Here is a 19,927-nt window from a genome sequence, read left to right as displayed (position 1 = left end):
GATCCACCACATAACACAAGCAAAGCGGTCACTCCAAGGCATGTAGAAGTATGACTCAGTCATTGTCTGTGCCAGTGTGTATGACCTCTGATGCACCTCCCTGGACTACATGTTAGGGGACAGGCTGGTATGACCCTGGCCTTGAGTAGCATCTCACCCTCACCATGAATGCTGCCACAATATGTAGACAGGATCATCGGTTTCTGCACTTAACGTATCTTTCAGTGACATCCAAAGGGGATCCAATGCCTGTTAGTGTGGGATTACATGCTGGACATGCCACATTGCTTTGCTTGGGACAGCTTGCACCTGTCACCCATGGGCCGTTGTATATTGGCAGAGGCTGTTGCTACACACATAGTGCCTTTGTATGCAAGGCTGACATTACATAGCCACCTACACAGGTATCACACGGGATGGGGCACTAATAGCAATGCTACTCAACAGCAGCAGTGTAAACCTCAAGAAGCATGCAGTGGAAACTGTCTTTAACATGGGGTACAGCAATATCCGTGCATTAACAGACTCCTGGTACAAGGCTCCCAGGTGCACACCATCAGTGCCAGGTGATTCCTAATACCATGCTTGTCATCCCCTACACATGCACCAAAACAGAACAGGGGGTTGTATCCAGAGGCACCTCAGATACACACACCCCCAGGTTGGTGGCACTGCACAAAGCATCAGAGCCTCTCCATGTGCAACACACAGTGGGTTAGACTGCCTTCAGGTTTATAGTCTGGCACACACCACACTCCCATACCCAGGAAACCCACTTGGCCTTCCTGACAACACTGGGAATATGATGGTCTCTACACACACCATTATATGGCTGTATTGCAACTACCCAAACATACAGTGTGAGCATTATTCTAGCTGCAAGACCCTATCTGAAGGTTTCTTATCATTCATTCCCTGCATTGCTATGGAACAACTTGTTACCACTCCCACAAGTGCTGACAACATGCTGCACCACACTGTATAGTCACATACCGCACGCAGCCCCTGCACAGAACACCTTAGTCATACAGTTGTCTGATGCATATTCCATGTATTCACATGAGGCAGGCTTCGGACATGGGAACTCTTGCAGTTCACAGGTACATATGTGTACTGATATAATGTATGTTGTGCAATATTGGGAACAACACCCCACACACATGGACAAACTGTGTGACAAAAATACACATGGCATTTGTAGGATACAAACCCCTACCTAACTATGTTAGATCACTTGTGAGAGTTGCAGTAGCAGAATGTACTATTTGCATTACTGGGAGGATTGCTTTCTCCTGCTGTACTTATAGGGTGCTGACATCATCAGTATTTAGACAGTGGAATATGCAGCATGTTTTGTGTAGTAATAGTTGCCAAAAGGAACATTTTTCATACACATGGAATTGCACACACTACTCCCCCACACAGTCACACACACACACTGGGGACGTACAGGATTCAAACCCCTACCTAACTATGTTATGACACTAGTGAGAGATGCATTAGCAGAGTGTGTTATTTGCATTACTGGGGGTATTGCTTTCTCCTGCTGTACTTATAGGGTGCTGACATCATCAGTGTTTAGACAGTGGAATATGCAGCATGTTTTGTGTAGTAATAGTTGCCAAAAAAGGACATTTCTCATACACATGGAATTGCACACACTACTCCCCCACACACACACTGAGCACTTGCAGGATTCAAACCCCTACCTAACTATGTTATAACACTAGTGAGAGACGCATTAGTGGAGCATACTATTTGCATTACTGGGGGGGATTACTTTCTCCTGCTGTACTTATAGGGTGCTGACATCATCAGTGTTTAGACAGTGGAATATGCAGCATGTGTTGTGTAGTAATAGTTGCCAAAAGGGACATTTCTCATACACATGGAATTGCACACACTACTCCCCTGCACACAGTTACATGCACACTGGGCACTTGCAGGATTCAAACCCTTACCTAACTATGTTATGACACTAGTGAGAAACGCATTAGCGGAGCTCGCCAGTTGCATTACTGTGGGGGATTGCTTTCTCCTGCCTTACTTATAGGGTGCTGACATCATCAGTGTTTAGACAGTGGAATATGCAGCATGTGTTGTGTAGTAATAGTTGCCAAAAGGAACATTTCTCATACACATGGAATTGCACACACTACTCCCCCACACACAGTCACACACACAGACTGAGCACTTGCAAGATTCAAACCCCTACCTAACTATGTTATGACATTTGTTAGAGACGCAATAGCGGAGCACACTATTCACATCACTGGGTGCAATTTCTGCTCCTGACATATGTATAGTGTGCTGACATTATTATGGATGAAGAGGTATGTACATCTGTTACTATCCATCAGTAAGGGGGAGAGCATATCTATGCATTAACTTTGCACAGGCACAGTGGCCTACTGTACTGTGGAGGTAGACACCAAATACACTGTGGATAGCCTTCTGTATTCCCTAGGGACAACAGTCAGGTATTGCACTCTACGGCCACATGATTACCTGTCAGATGCAAGTATCTGTTGCTCATATACTGTTTGTGGGTCTTTATTGCCATAGCCTTCCCTATTTCTATAAACAATGTGTGTACTGTGGGAGATGTTTGCATATGAGTGGGATCCAGTACTTTACTTATGTCTCAGTTGTAACTTCACTGTGTGCACTGGGCAGATGTCTGTATTGTGGGAGGTTCCTGTGTTAACACATAGAAATGCCAGATATGTGTGTGCAACTGCTGAACTGTGACATGGCCTAAGTGTGTGAGCATGCCCAGTTCACAGTTTGTATGGCTTCTTGACTGCCACATCTCATTTATCTAAGTGTGCGAGCATGCCCAGTGTGACATTTCCTTATGTTTGGATCTGTGGACCACCACATTTCTGTTTGTGTGTGGACGCCATCTATATACCACATGTACAGTTGAGCGTTGGACATCAGGTTGTGTTCTTACTGCCCAACTGCTGTGTGTCTGAACCTAACAGGCATTATGCTGTGCCTGCAGGGTCGCCATGGGATAGTTTGCATACAGTTGTCATCATCCTTCCCTGCTGACCAAACAGTTGTATTGTTGTATAGTGTACTGGTGCAAAACTTTCACTGTGGTGGACAGTATAATCGGTTTCAGTCCTATCACTGCTTGTAATGTTTACAGTGAGCACACCAGACTGGATGAGGGCCAGGTGTGCAGATATCACCATGTTGCATTTTGTTCAGATACGGACAGCTTAGTACATGATTGTCGGACATTGTTAATGTATTCCACAACTTGTGTGGACAGTGACAAACAATGGCCAAGTGCCCTAGTCCATTTGTAATGATAGTCAGAGAGTGTTTGTCCTTCAACACACATTTACTGGTGTTTGCCATGACATATGTCACGGTTAGTGTGCTGTGCCTCTGTCTACCCGTGACATACAGGTGATATCCAGGGTACACCTACCATCTCCCATCCAGTCATCATGATTCCTCTGGATGACAGTCACTGAGGGACTCCCTGGATATCCTGTAGTGGGAGTTTAGTCGTGAGTGGAGTGAGCTTCTGGGTTATGGACCCATCAGTACAGCATGTCCTGTCTATGTCTGTGCTGGGGTTCAGGCCTGTCAGCTGCATAGGACACCAGCATTCAGTGTTTACATGGTGCCAAATGTCCATTGATACCAGGTTGGTCATGGCTCTATACATCAGGCACAGTTCACCTCCAGCCAAGCAGTATGGCACTGTGTGGAGCTGCAGTTTCTTTACTCAGGCAACACATGGCATCTGTTACAGCTCTGCGATCCTCTTGGTGGGGTATTTGTGTGGTCTTTCCAATTGCTGCAGGTGTCTGCTATGGTACATCCCTGAAGTGCCATTGTACACAATTGTGAGGCTGCTGATGGATGACTGGAGAGGCACATTGACCTAACCCAACCAAGCTGTGCTTACCTTCATGATTAGGTGGGTATATGGTATGTTTCTGTAACCACTACAGGAACATGGTTGACACATGCAGGATATCTATCACCTTGTGTCCCCAGGTCTCTTATTGCTCCTGATGTACTTACTGGGTTAACACCTATGTGGTAATTTCTGGCCATGTACTGTGTTTCCACAGGGGTTGACTATACACTATTCTGCATTTAGCTTGTTGACATGGCTGTGGCACCACTTGTGTGTTTCTATGTGTGCCTTTTGTAGGTTGCTTGTGTCAGCTGGAGGGTCCGATATGGTGGGCAGTTTGTAGTCCTCTGCAAACCTGTTCAGACAGAGTCCTTCCATGTTGGCCTGTACCTATGTGACATATATAGCATACAAGAGGGGTCCCAGGACCATGCCTTGTGGGATGCCAGTTGTACCTGGTTTGCAGTCTGCCATGGCTACAGCATGTCTGCCAGGTCAGTTCTGTCCTTGAGCTGGTTTGCAACCCATCTACTTGCATAGGGGTTTATAGTTAGGCTGGTGAGCTTATCTGTACCACCAACTAGGGTATTGTATGGAAGGGTTTAGCAAGGTCCAGATAGGCTGTGTGATCAACATTCCCCACATCACTGGGTTTGGTGCATGTTTCACATGAGTCAGACATGTGTACGGGGCAGGATCTGCCTTATGACAGCCACACTGGATAGGTTCCAATGTCTGTAGGTACCCAATCTCATTATTCATGGGATCCATGATCATCCTCTCCATTACTTTGCCAACCTAGATATTCGGGGTTGAGGGGTGATAGTTTGCAGTATCCATTCAGGCACCCCCTTTGTGGTGTGGGACCACTGTTGCTGTACACCTCTCTTTGGGTACATATCCTGTGGTAGGACTGATACTGCACAGTAATGCTATTTGCTGTTCCATTCTTCTTACAGTACTTGTTGGACACAACCCAGGACACCATCTGGTACCATTGATGCTGTGTGCTGTGCTTTGTGGATGCCGGCTGTTACCCCAGCATCTGCAATGTCGGGGGGCCAGCACTCTCCTGGGATAGATATTTGGCAGTTAGGTGCTGGTGGGAAGTTTGCAAAGAGTCTGTTAGGTAGGATGTTGGCAATGTGTGTGGGTTTGGTGTATTGTTTGTGATATTAGAGTGCTGCAGAAAATATCTGTGGATTATCACCATGGTTCCTACCATCAGGTAGGACAGCTGTGTAATAATCCTTTGTATCCTGCACAATTTGTATCTTCATAGGTTCATACTAGGCTATCTGCCCTGGCCTTGTTTGTGCATGGACAGACTGTGTGTGGGTCTCAACACCCCTTGAAATGTGCATATTATGCCCACATAGGGTTTACTTTACTAGATGTGACACAGGGATGGCCCCCAGTGTACACCTACTATCTCCCATGCACTTAAACGGATTTCTCTTGTTGAGTTTGTGTGTGGAGCTCAGCCTATCATGGACTGGTATTCTGTTCCAGAGTGTCCTGAGCCTCTGGGTTATGGATCTGTCCCTCCAGCACATCCTATTAACCTATGTGTAGAGGTTCAGATATCTCACTGTGGTGTGTCTGCTGGATTTGAGGTTTCTGCAGTGGAGCATGTCCATTCTTTCTGGATTGGACATGGCCTTGTACATCAGGCATACATCACCACTGACTGTGCAGTATGCTTCTGAATTGGGCTGTGGTTTCTTCAGCCAGGCTGCAGATGTCCAATGTTTGGACCCTTTATCCTGTTGGTGGGGTACATTTGGGGTCTTTCTGAGTGCTGCATGTCTAAGGCAAGGTACATGCAAACTGGGGCATAGTTGTCACGTATGGGCCCGATAAGGGAAGGGTATGGGAGCACAGTGACCTCTGTAGCTCTACATGTGTATCCTTTCATATTAAGGTTGGCAATATAGCAGGTCTTCCTGGCCGACTTGGCAATGTGTGTGTCACATGACAGGTTACCGTCCACTTGTGTCCCTAGATCCATGATTACTTCTTCCATACATAATGGATTGCCACCTATGTCATACTTTGTGTGTGCCTCATTTGGTATTTGTTGGAACATTATCATTTATTGTACTTGATCTTGTTGTCTTCATAGTGTGGCATCATGCTTGGTGAGGGTGAGATGTTAGGTTGGGTCTTCATGCTTGCATATACTAGATAGTGTTACATTGCTTAACACATGGCAATCATGCCTCAGGTGGTGCTGCAGGGCTGCCTCTGTTGGATGCACATACTACACTCCCTGTACATGTTTGAGAGCAGGTTATGTCATGTTAGGCATCCCTGTTACTATATGAGTGAGTCAGAGAGGGGTATCATTCCCAGGGTTCCTACTGAGCCAGTGTATGTGCTATGCGTTGCCTCTTTGCCAAGGCCAGGGCATACTGGGCATGCCTCCTTCTGCCTACTGGGGCAGGCTCAGGTTGTTCCTCCTCCGAGTCACGCTCTTCCTGTGATGGCCTTGGCAATGGTGGGGGGCTGTTTGTCCCGGCCCTATGCTGGTCCTGCTGCAGCTGTTTTTGCAGGATCATATTATGTAGCATAGCACATAACATGACAATTTGGGTACATGTAGTTGGTGAGTACTGCAAGGCTCCACCAGATGTGTCCAGGCACCGGAACCGTGACTTGAGCAGCCCACAATACCTATGGATATGTGGATACCAAGGGACACATGACATAACATGGGTCTGTATGTACACAATGGTACCCGACATACATGTTGAGGGCTGCCACTGGTGTGGTACTGATGGGATAGTATGTATAGTACATGAGGATGACTATGCCATAGTCGGCTTACTGCTATACAGCATGTATCACACAACAGGTATCTGTCTGTATGATACCCTTGTGTAGGATATGCGTCACATCCAGGGAATGCATTGTAGGCCATTCCATGCATTCCCAGATTTGGAAGGACACATCCCTAGTGTGTCTGCATGTACCTAAGGGGGCTATATGACACACAGGTGTGGTCACAGAAATGGGTGGCGGTCATCACCACTGGTTAGTGTTATAGCGTAGCACCGAAAGGATCCAATTGATACGGGGTTCCCTACTACTGTGTGTCATTTGTCAGGACATCATCCAATGATTGCTTATAGTCATGCTGTAGAGGTTGTGTATACTACCAGATTGCAAATCATTGACTGATATTAACGGTATCACCCGCAGTATAGTGTCAACCCATGTCATACACACGTCTACCCATGTTACTACGTAACTGTAGTAAAATGCATACTGGCCATTGAAAGATGCAATGGGATGTTAATAATGTGTATGGCAGGGTATGCCACATGTCCTATGTGTCCAGTATGCAGGTACATCCAGACAGTGTGCACCCACCATCTTCACAGATGTACACTTACTAATCTGTACTGCACATATCACACACATACTGTCCACTCACTAACACATGCTGGCAACACATCACACATCAGTCAAGTGGCACATGGGTGGATAATACATATTCAGAGCTAACAGTGGTGTAAACAACGCTACATTGACAATCAGAGCTTTGATGCATAATGTCTGCTCAGATATACCTACAAGGATGTAGTTAGACTTCCTTGTTGACAACTCGCTATTATTGCTACACTGCTATAGTGTCACCCTGTGCATCAGCACCATGTTAGCCTGTCCCTCCGTTGCTAATGCAGATGACAGGAGGCGGCACAGGTATCATCATATGCACAGGGTGTTTTGTTGTTTGCCAGAGCCGCCTGACATTGACCCATCCAATCGACATGTCTGTGTGTGTGTGTGTGGGGGGGGGGGACAACAGTATACTGATATCATTTGCAGTGGAAGTTTGTCTACACAGCTGCATATTTATTTATTTTATTTATTTATTTTGCAGTTTGTTTAAAAGGATATTCCACTGGGCTGAGAACTGCCCATTTTCACTGGAGTCCAGGGGAGAAAAGCACCATCAGAAATTATACAAATATGAAAAATGCATAACAAATGAATAACACAGTTGTATAATACAGACATTCTGTAGGTTTAAGACATTATACAGATGTAGGACCTTATGCAATTTAGAAAAAGCAATAACAAATGATTAATACAGTGTTATAATACATTTTACAAAAAAATATGAGAAAGGCTGTTAGTACATATTTACAGATATTTACAAATGTGTTTGTTTATATAGTGGGAATATAACTGTAGGGGTGAAGGAGATATGCAAAGGTATAATATGAGAGTTAATGGGAGAGCAGGAATACATTTTGAGGAAGAGGACAGAAATGGTACAAAGATGTAGAGTGTTGAATGTAAGGGCTAGGGAAGAGAGGATACGAAGAGTTGAGGTAGGTTACTGAGAGGTATGAAAAGTGTGAGGGAGGCAGAGTGGGAAAGAGGTTAGAATGCTGAAAGGAGATATGCAGGGTAAGAACAGGAGCATTCCCAGAGGGATACAAGCATATCGGACTGAACCAAAATATTTAGAAGAACAACACTTGGAATGCATACATTTCCAGTCAAAGTGACTCCATGAAACTATAACTAATTTTGTTCAAGTTAACATTTTGATTAAATATAATTTTAGGCATGTACATTTGAAATGGTTATCTTTAGCAGATTTACTAAGTATCACTATAGAACTTCCACCAGTTGCTAATGTACATTGCACCCAGACTAACAGAATCAAAATGCACCTTTTGTGCACCTATCTTTAAATACTGTTCGTGCCATACTTAATTAATGGGGTTAATTAAAATTCAACTTTTTGGAATCCCATTCATGCACATCTGTGTAAATTGCAATTATGTGCCAAAACACCCAGTTGTACATATAAACACCTAAAAGGTATCGATAAATGGTACTATGTGTGGCATGTGACCTTTATCATCCAATAACCTCAGAATATGACATCAGCACCACTTTCAAATATTGATTGTGATACATTTTCTGCTCAGACCATTGCTAACTGCAAGCTCAGTGATACTTTAAGGAGGCTGAGACTTGTCCATGCACCCAACTGGACTGATGAGGAGATGACCCAGATGTTGATGGTGTATGCCAGACTGGAGCAGCGAATGAGAGCCAGGCCCAGGAATTTCGCTATAGTCAATATGTGGAACCAGATCACAAATGAGCATCAATGGGTGATGGGGTTCTACTACACTGGAGTGCAGGTTCTTCAAAGTTATGATGACCTGCATCAGAGGGACACAGCAGAGCTTTGAAGGAGGGTCAACAAAGTAAAGAGGCAGCCCGTAATTCCTACAGTAAGTAACACTATTCTATGTATATGCTAGCACTCCTACAGATTTTACAGATATTTTTGAAACCTATATATCACAGATGTTTTTATAGCCATGTTTTACTGTAGTGAGAATTATCTCATGTAGATAATTAAGTGGACTTTGTACATATTCCTCTGTTGACTATGTGTTCGATACCCATATTATTATTTTATTTAATAATTGAGTAATAGCTATAACTATGTCATTTGCAGATGTACATATGTTTTACCACATCTGAGTACCTACTTTTACATAGTGTCTCTTCTCATAAATCACAGACACCTACCGCGCCTATGCAGTGGATGACTGCACAGAGTCTAAGAGCCGTGTAAGACTCCATGCAGCCATCGCGATCCAGGAACAGCCCGAAATCCCATTTAAGAGAAAGCTAAAATGACTCTTACACAGGCAGGGCGTGGATAAGCTAATCACCCCACTTGCAGCCGAAAGGCATGCAAATGAGGTAGATTAAGTGATCCACAAAGCTGAAACCAGCCCGTGTAAAAGTCGTGTTAGTTGCAGAAATGTACGCAGTTGACAACTAAGTACGTTACTGCAAATAACACAACGGAGCCATGACAGCTCCAAATAAACTGAGCAAATGTTACAGGCAGCATGCCAATGGCCAAATATGTGGCCATTGGCATGGTAAAGTGATGCAAACATGAAAAAAAAGATTTTTTTTTCGGAGATTGGTGATGTTTAAACGCAGCGCAGCCCCACGCAAACGGGCTGTGCTATATAAAACTGAAAAATGAAGGTTTGAAACCCACAAATGTGGGTTTTATGTAATGCATGGATTTGCAATGCAGGGACTAGCAGACCAAAAACAACATGGCCACTGTCTAGTGGTTGCTAAGGGGGGAAGCTGAGTTTAAGACATGTAACTAAGCATTAGTAGGCAAAACTATGTAAATGAATGGTAGGATAGTGAATCACAATGTCACATAGCAAATGAAAACAGTCCGTGTAGTGTAAGAGTTAGATAAGGGGGAGTAACAGAGTAGGAGATAGGTGACATCACAGGGGGGAATGTCAGGAAGAAATCAAGCTCATTGGAGCAAAGTGGTATGTGAAACATATCAATCACACAGCAGAAAAAGAGGAGTGTCAACAGATAAGCATGGGAAAGTCAAGAAATGGAAGGTGTACACTGTAGCCAACACCAAAGTTTCTTGCTGTACGTGCATGTGCGCGTGTGCACACTGGGAGCCGTGAGTAAGACAGAGTGCACGTGTGTAAGACAGAGTAAGCATGTAGGAGCCTGTTTAAAGATCTGTAAACCTGTTTGCACTGGTGTGCGCGTGTTTTAACCCGAATAAGCAGATTCTAGTCTGTGTAAGCATGTGTGCACGCATGGTCGCCACTGTGAGCGTGTTTTTGCTGGTATGCTCGCTGCTCCACCTGAGGAAACAGAGAAGAAAAGGAAGCAGAAGAAATAGTAGGAAACTAGCAGGGAATACCTGTAGAGGTAGCAGGTGAAAACAATTAGAAGCAGGCAATTACACAGGCAGAATACAAGCCCAGCCCAGCACTTAAAACACTGCAAACAGCATTGCAGTATGTTTCTCTCAAGAGTCACAGCAAGACAGGAGTAACTAGTAGAAGTGAAAACTGAAAAAGCTGCACTCGGACCAAACATGCTAGGGGCTGCCATAGCTGCCATAAGGAGACATAGGAGACTTGCTGAGGGAGGTGACAATGGAAATGCTGCCAGACAACCCACAGTGAGGAGACGGAGAAGAGTGTACAGGCCCAGGGTCACCTACCAGGGGTTACATGAGCTGGAGATAGTGGAGCACTATAGAGTGGACAGCGACCTCCTGCAGCAAATAGTGGAGCTGTGCAGGCCACGCCTCACACACAGAACCAACAGAGGGGAACCCATCCCAGTGGAAACCAAGGTATGTGTTGGCCTAAGAATACTAGCAACAGGTACCTTCCAGAGACCAATTGGTGATATGATGGGGATATCACAGGCATCAGCCTCCAGGGTACTGCACCAGTTCCTGGATGCCATGTCAGCACATGTCGGTGATCATGTATATTTCCCCAATGCCCGTGAGGTATTGGCCAGCAATATGCATCTCTTCCAGCAAATAGCAGAATACCCTGAGGTAGTGGGTGCAATAAACTGCACGCACATACACATCAAAGCACCAGCTGGTGAGCGGGGTAGGGCATACATCAACCGCAAGGGCTTCCCCTCCATCAACTGCCAGGTCATGTGTGATGCCCAGGGCATAATAATGAATGTGTGTGCTGGCTGTCCTGGGAGCTACCATGATTCCCACATCTGGCATTTGAAGCAGCTGTACCAGACATTTGCCAATGGGGACATCCCGCATGGACACCTAGTAGGGGATGCAGGTTATGCACTGGAGCCGTGGCTGATGACACCCATCAGAAATGCACACACACCTGAACAGGAACGCCATAATGAGGCACACGCACAAACACGTAATTTAATAGAGCGTGTGTTTGGGCTGCTCAAGTCACGGTTCCGGTGTCTGGACACATCTGGTGGAGCCTTGCAGTACACACCAACTACATGTACCCAAATTGTCATGGTATGTGCTATGCTACATAATATGATCTTGCGAAAACAGCTGCAGCAGGACCAGCATAGGGCCGGGCCAAACAGCCCCCCACCATTGCCAAGGCCATCACAGGCAGAGCGTGACTCAGAGGAGGAACAACCTGAGCCTGCCCCAGTAGGCAGAAGGAGGTGTGCACAGTATGCCCTGGCCTTGGCAAAGAGGCAACTCATAGCACATACACTGGCTCAGTAGGAACCCTGGGAATGATACCCCTCTCTGACTCACTCATATAGTAACAGGGATGCCTAACATGACACAACCTGCTCTCAAACATGTACAAGGAAGTGTAATATGCACATCCAACAGAGGCAGCCCTGCAGCACCACCTGAGGCATGAATGCTATGTGTTAAGTTATGTAACACCATGTACTATGTGCACACCTGAGGACCCTGACTAACATCCTACCCTCACCAAGCATCATGCCACAACATGACAATGAGATGATCAAGTGCAATAATTGACGGAAGTATCGCAGTTAGTCAAAGGGGATCCAATGTGTGCCAGTCTGGGATGACATGCTGAGCATGACATGATGCACCACCTGCTAGGACTGGCGTGCACCTATCAGTGCAGGCTGTATGGATACTGGCAAAGGCTGTTGTTACCCACAGTGTGCCCTGAATAGGTAAGGATCAAAACACAAACCTATCTCCATAGGTATCAGAAGGGATAAGAATAAGATAAGGGATAAGTCGAAACAGCAAGATGCATGCAGTCTAAACTCACCCAGTATGGAGAATGTTGATATCTGCGCTGTAACAGAAAACTGAGCCAAGGCTCACAACAGCACCCTAACACTACCAGGTTACACCTCATACTGTGCTGTACAGCCTCAAAACATGGAACAAGCTACGGAGGGTGACTAGCAAGAATTGTCAAGGATAACCACACCCCATGTTGGTACCACAACAAAAGCAGCATGGACTAGCCATGGTCAAGTAACAGTGGCTAAAACTGCCCCCAGTTTATAGCCTGCTACAGACTACTGTCCCAACACCAGGAACTGCACCTAGCCTATGCTGGAATACATGAATATATCAAGTCCTCCAAACCACATTATATTGGGTGACTGAAAATACCCAGACATAGACTGGGAGCATTATACTAGCTCCAACAGTGTAGGACAAAAGTTCATAGAATCCATAAACCAAAAGGCCCAGGAACAACGTACCACTCCCACAAGAGGGGTAAGCATACTGGATGTGATAATCAGCAACATGGGTACTGGATGGCAAGACGAGAAGTGTATTGCTCACTGGTAAAACCAGACCATAGAGTAATCACACTGGATATACAAATCCTGACCACAGTCCCTGGCCAGAAAACCACAGTGGAAAACATGTGTTAAGCAATATTTGCACTTCTCCAAACTGATGTGGAATCCATTAAAGGTCCTGTGCAGGTGCAAAATATGGGCCACACCTCAGAACCTGTAATACAGCCATTCCATGAACACTGCCAGGAATGCTTGGATTATGCAATCCTAAATTAAAACAAGACACAATGCCATACATGCAGGAATCTGGCATGGTGGACACCAGCCATAACCAAACCATGCAAGAGAATGAGGAAGCTACTACATGATAGAGCAAACATAAACAATGAAGTAATCACTGATCAGTAGTATGGCAATAAAATCTGTCCACACATACAATCCACTAAGGCCAGCCACAACAAGTTGAATCTGTGAATCCTGAGGCAATGTTACACCTGCCCCAAGTACACAGACAACCCCCAACTCCACCCAGGAAATACAAATATATGTGAGTGATGCAACCAGCTATCCAAACTGGAGTCTGAGCTCCCTCAACTCAGTACTCCCAAAACTAGTCAGGAGGAGAAGGTGACCACACACACCACAAACACAGTCCCACATAGACCTATCACAACTGCAAACCAAACACATAAACACAGAAAAACATTCCAGGAGGCACAAATTACAAACACAGCACACCAACAGAGGCCTCTAAAGCAGACACCCAATCAAATAACCTCCAAACATAGCACATGCAACACATAGTACACAAAGATGGTGTGCCAAACAGTCACAGGCCAGAAGGAGAAACAACATGCCTGATATAGTTGTAATAGGTGACTCCATAGTCAGACACACTGCTGTCCCACACACCAGACTGAACAAGGGAAAGGGTACAGTAAGCTGCCTGTAGGCTGCCACAATACGCCACATAACAGAAGTATGCAGGTCACACCAAAGCAAGTAGAAATATGATGCAGTCATAGTCCATGCTGGTGTGAATGACCTGAGATGTACCTCCCTAGACTACATGAAAAGAGACATAGATGAGCTCTCTGATTATGTTGTCCAGGCCGGTATGACACTCACCATTTGCAGCATCCTACCCTTACCAAGAATAATGCCACAGTACAAACACGGAATGATCAGTCATAGCAAGTGGCACACTTACTGGTGTCATTCCAAGGGGATCCAATGTCTGTCTGCTTGGGATGTCTTGCTTGACAAGCCATGCAGCTGTTCTTGGGATGGCTTGCACCTGTTACCCCTGGGCGTCTGAATATTGGATAAGGCCTTTGCCACCTCCATAGAGCCTTTTGTAGGCAAGGCTGAAAAGACTGACCCACCACCCTAGAAAACATAAGTGGAAAGAAACATAAGGGTAATGCTGACCAATGCCAGATGTGTAAACCCCAATATGAATGCTCCCAAGGCCATACCCAGTATGGAGAACATCGATGTCTGTGCAGTGACAGAAACCTGCTGCAAGCCTCCTGACAGCACACCAGCACTACCAGGTTATACCACGTATCATGTGTCATGGCCCCAAAACCTGGAACAAAACATAAAAGGAGGGTGAGTATCCATATTCAGCACAGACACCCATACGTCCAGGTAACTGACAATGCACAAGTCATTGCAGTCCACCCATGTGCAACTAACTGTAGGCAAGACTGCTGTACAGTCTGTAGCATGCTACAGACCACACTCTCACACACAGGAACCCCACCCAGCCATCCTGAAGACACTGGACAGTATGAATGTCCCACCAAATACCAAACAAGGTACCACAAATTACTGCATAGGTGGTAAACCATTATGTATGGAAGGAGTAACCAGGGACCTAGGGACACAAGTGGACAGTAACCTGTTATGTGACACCCAAATTGCCAATGTGGCTAGGAAGACTGTCTACATTTGACACCATATCAGGAAAGGATTCACATCTACGTCAACAGAGGTCATTGTGCCCCTATACTGTTCTCTAATCACACCCATAATCTAGTACAATGCCTCATATGGGATGTACCTTACCTGACACCTGCAGCAGTTATAAAGACCTCAAAGGTACCTCACCAAGAGGATAAAGGGTCTCAAATATATGTCATATGCTGCCTGGCTGTAGACACCCCAGCTGAATACAGTCACATACTGCCTACACAGTGGCATTGCATGCCTGTTGTAGAAGGCCATGCCCAACACAGGAGTAATGGACATGCTCCACCCCAGAAAACTAATATCCATCTGAGCTGTGAGAGTGAGAGATGTCAACCTCAACAAATAATGAAATAGGATGTGCTGGTGGGTCAGATACATAATCCAGAGGCTCCCCACACCCTGGACCAGAATCCCACTCCATGTTAGGCAGAGCCCCTCACTGACACTCTTCAACAGGAATCTTGCCAAGTGAATGGATGATTGTAGAGTTACACTGGGGGTCTTCACTGCGTCATGTCCAGACAGAGGCACAGCAAAGCAAATCATAAATGGCCATAATATTCACATAGCAAGGGGTGGCAAAAGCCACACACACTCTGGCTAGGCTAACAAATGCCCTAGGGTGGATAGCCTAGTATGAACCTATGAACCTATGAAGTAACAAATTGTCCAGGACACTAAGGATAATCCCAAGGCTTTCAGAAATGATGGTAGGAACCATGTTGGGAATTCACAGATATGCTCTGAATCACACAAATATCACAAACACACACACACATATTGCCAACATACATCCTGACAGGTACAGTGCAACCCCCCCCCATGAATGCAGAATATCTATCCCAGCAGACTGCTGGCCCCCTGACATTGCAGATGCTGAGGTAACAGCCAACATCTACAAAGAAAACACACAGCAGCAATGGTATGAGATGGTGTCCTGGGCTTAGTGCAACATGGACTCCAAGATGAATGGAATGCCAAACCACACTACTGCTCAATGTCAGCCTTACCACAGAATATGTACCCAAAGAGCAGTGTACAACAACAGTGGTCCTTCTCAACAAAGGTGTTGCCTGAATGGATACTGAAAACTACTACCCCAGAATCCTGAGAAGCTCGGTCTGCACAGCTATGGAAAGGATCAGCATGTACCACAGACATAAAGATATTGGGGACCTACTGACACTGGACCCTACCCAGTGTGGCTTTCTTAAGTGCAGATCCTGCCCCTAAACATGTTTGACTCAATTGAAACAGTCATTAAGGTCATTGATGAGGGCAATGTGGTCCACACTGCGTAGCTGGACCTTGCAAAGGCTTCTATACAATACCCTACGTGTTCATTATAGATAAGCTCACCAGCTTAAATATAAACCCCTATGTCAGTAGAGGTGTTGCAAACCAGACCAAGGACAGAACAGACATGGTCAGACATGCTGCAGCCATGTCAGACTACAAACCAGATATAACTGGCATCCCACAAGGCTTGGTACTGGGATCTCCCTCGTCTGGTATATATGTCCCATAGGTACAGGCAAACATGGAAGGACTGTGTCTGAACATGTTTGCAGAGGACTACAAACTGCTCACCACATATGATCCACCAGCTGACACAAGCATCCGACAAAAGGGCCACATAGAAACAGAGAACTGGTGCCATAGCCATGTCAGCAAGCTAATTGCAGAAACGTGTATAGTCAACCCCCGTGGATATACAGTAAGTGCCCACCAATTACCACAAAGGTGTTAACCCATTATGTAGTTAACATGTAATGAGAGACCTGGGGATGCAAGGTGATAGATATCCTGCAGTGGGCAAACATGTGCTGTAGTGTTTACAGAAACATACCATATACCCACCTAATCATGAAGGTTGTCAGATCTAGATAAGGGGAGGTCATTGTGGCTCTGCAGTCATCCTTCATCAGCAGTACAATTGACTACAATAGCTCCTGTGGGATGTACCTCAGCAGACATCTCCATCAACCGCAAAGTCCCCAACAGTACCTCACCAGGAGTATCAAAGAGCTTGCACAGATGCCATGTGTTGCCTGTGTTGCTGGTATCAATAAACATGCTGCACCTTGTACAATCTGAATGGCAGTGAGCTATGCATATGAGAGACCTGAACCCCAGCACTGACTTACATAGGACAAGCTGTACTGCATGATCCATAACACAGAAGCCACCCCCACCCATGAGTGAACCCCCAGTACAGGCTACCCATAGAGTCACTTATCAATCTTCCTGAATAGGAATCTTGATGAGTGGATGGGAGATGGTAGCTTTATCCTGGGTATCACTGTCATGTCACAGGTAGACAGAGGCACAGTATACTAACCATGACATATGTCATGGCAAACTCCACTTACAATGTGTGTTGAAGGACAAACACACTCTCCAACTAGCATTAGACATGGACTAGGGCACACCGCTAGTGTTTGCAAATGTACACCTATGTTGCGGAATACACTACCAATGTTGGACAAGCCTGGTTTAAGTAGTTCATATCTGAACAGAATGCAACATGGTCAGATGTACACAACTGGCCCCTAACCAGGCTGTTGTGCTCACTATCGAAGTGTAAAGCAGTGATAGCACTAAAGCCCAGGATACTGTCCACCACAGTCAAAGTACTACCAGTACACTATACAGTACTACAGTGTTAGGTCAGTGTGAAAGGATGTTGACAACTGTATGCAAAGTATCCCATGCAAACACTGCAGGCACAGTAAAATCCTGTTGTGTTCACACACAAAGCAGTTGTACAGTAACTACACAACATGACACACAACACACAACCATAAACGGGTGATATTTGTTGAAGTTCACACTCATCCACAAATGTGGTGGGCTGCAGAGTCCAACATATGGAATGCTCACACTGGGCATGCTCACACACTTTGATAAATGAGACATATGTCAGACAACATGCCATGGGAAGGCTGAACTGGGCATGCTCACACACTTAGGCCAAATCTCAGTTTAGCAGTTGGACACACATATCTGGTATTTTTATGTGTTATTCCGGGAACCAACCACATTACAGCAGTCTGCCCAGTGCACACAGTTAAATGGCTACAGAGACATACGTGATATAGTGGATCCCTCCCATATGCAAACATCTTCCACAGATGCACAAGTTGTTCATACAAACAGGGAATGCTATGGCAATAAAGATGTGCAAACAGTCTATCAGCAACAAATAATGTGCATTTGACAATTAAACATATGGGTGTAGAGGTCAACACTAGGCTGCTTGCCCTAGGGAATGACAGCTAAGCCAGAGTGTGCTTGGTGTCTGCCTCCCCACAGGATGCACATTCCCCTTTCTAAACACCGTTGATGTCAGCACCCTATAAGTACAGCAGGAGAAAATAAACTTCCCAGTAATGCGAATAGCACACTCTGCTAATGCATCCATCATAACATAGTTAGGCAGGGGTTTGAATCCTGCAAATGCTCAGTGTATGTGAGTGAGTGGGGTTTGTGTGTGTAAGTCTGTGGGCGAAAAATTTTGGCAACTAGGAAAACACACCACAGGATGCACATTCCCCTTTCTAAACACCGATGATGTCAGCACTCTATAAGTATAGCAGGAGAAAGAAGACCTCTGAGTGATACGAATAGCGCGCTCTACTAATGCGTCTGTCATAACATAGTTAGGTAGGGATTTGAATCCTGCAAATACTCCGTGTGTGTAAGTCTGTGAGAGAGAAATGTCCCTTTTGGCAGCTGGGAAAACACACTGCAGGATGCACATTCCCCTTTCTAAACACCGATGATGTCAGCACTCTATAAGTACAGCAGGAGAAGAACAACCTCCCAGTGATGCGAATAGCGCGCTCTGCTAATGCGTCCATTTCAAGTATCATAATATAGTTAGGTAGGGATTTGAATCCTATGAATGACAAGTGTGTGTTTGTCTGAGGGGGGGTTAGTGTGTGTGAAGGGAATGTCCCTTTTGGCAACTAGGAGAACAGACTACAGGATGCACATTCCCCTTTCTAAACACTGATGATGTCAGCACTCTATAAGTATAGCAGGAGAAGAAAAGCCTCCCAGTAATGTGAATAGTGCGCTCCACTAATGCATCCGTCTCAAGTGTCATAACATAGTTAAATAGGGGTTTGAAGCCTGCAAGTGTGTGTGTTTGTTTGAGGGGGGTTAGTGTGTGCGTAAGGGAAATGTCCCTTTTGGCAACTAGGAGACCAGACTACAGGATGCACATTTCCCTTTCTAAACACTGATGATGTCAGCACCCTATAAGTACAGCAAGAGAAGGGAAGCCTTTCAGTAATGTGAATAGCACACTCTGCTAATGTGTCTGTGTTGAGTGTCATAACATAGTCAGATAGGGGTTTGAATCCTGCAAGTGTGTATTTTTGGCTGAGGGGGGGCTAGTGTGTGTGAGGACAATGTCCCTTTTGGCAACTAGGTGAACAGACTACAGGATGCACATTTCCCTTTCTAAACACTGATGATGTCAGCACCCTATAAGTAAAGCAAGAGAAGAAAAACCTCTCCGTAATGCGAATAGCGCGCTCTGCTAATGCGTCTGTCTTAAGTGTCATAATATAGTTAGATAGGGGTATGAATCCGGCAAGTGTATGTGTTTGTCTGAGGGGGGGTTAGTGTGTGTGCAATTATGTGTGAGGGAAATGTCCCTTTTGGCAACTAGGAAGAACAGACTACAGGATGCACATTTCCCTTTCTAAACACTGATGATGTCAGCACCCTATAAGTACAGCAAGAGAAGGGAAACCTCCCAATGATGCGAATAACACACTCTGCTTATTTATGTGTCTGTCTTGAGTGTCATAACATAGTCAGATAGGGGTTTGAATCCTGCAAATGTCAAGTGTGTGTTTTTGGCTGAGGGGGGCTAGTGTGTGTGAGGACAATGTCCCTTTTGGCAACTAGGTGAAGAGACTACAGGATGCACATTTCCCTTTCTAAACACTG

The sequence above is a fragment of the Protopterus annectens genome, chromosome 1.part1 (genome assembly GCF_019279795.1).
Source record: "Protopterus annectens isolate FY-2018-M chromosome 1.part1, PAN1.0, whole genome shotgun sequence".
Lineage (NCBI taxonomy): Eukaryota > Metazoa > Chordata > Ceratodontiformes > Protopteridae > Protopterus > Protopterus annectens.
This window is presented reverse-complemented; position numbering follows the sequence as displayed.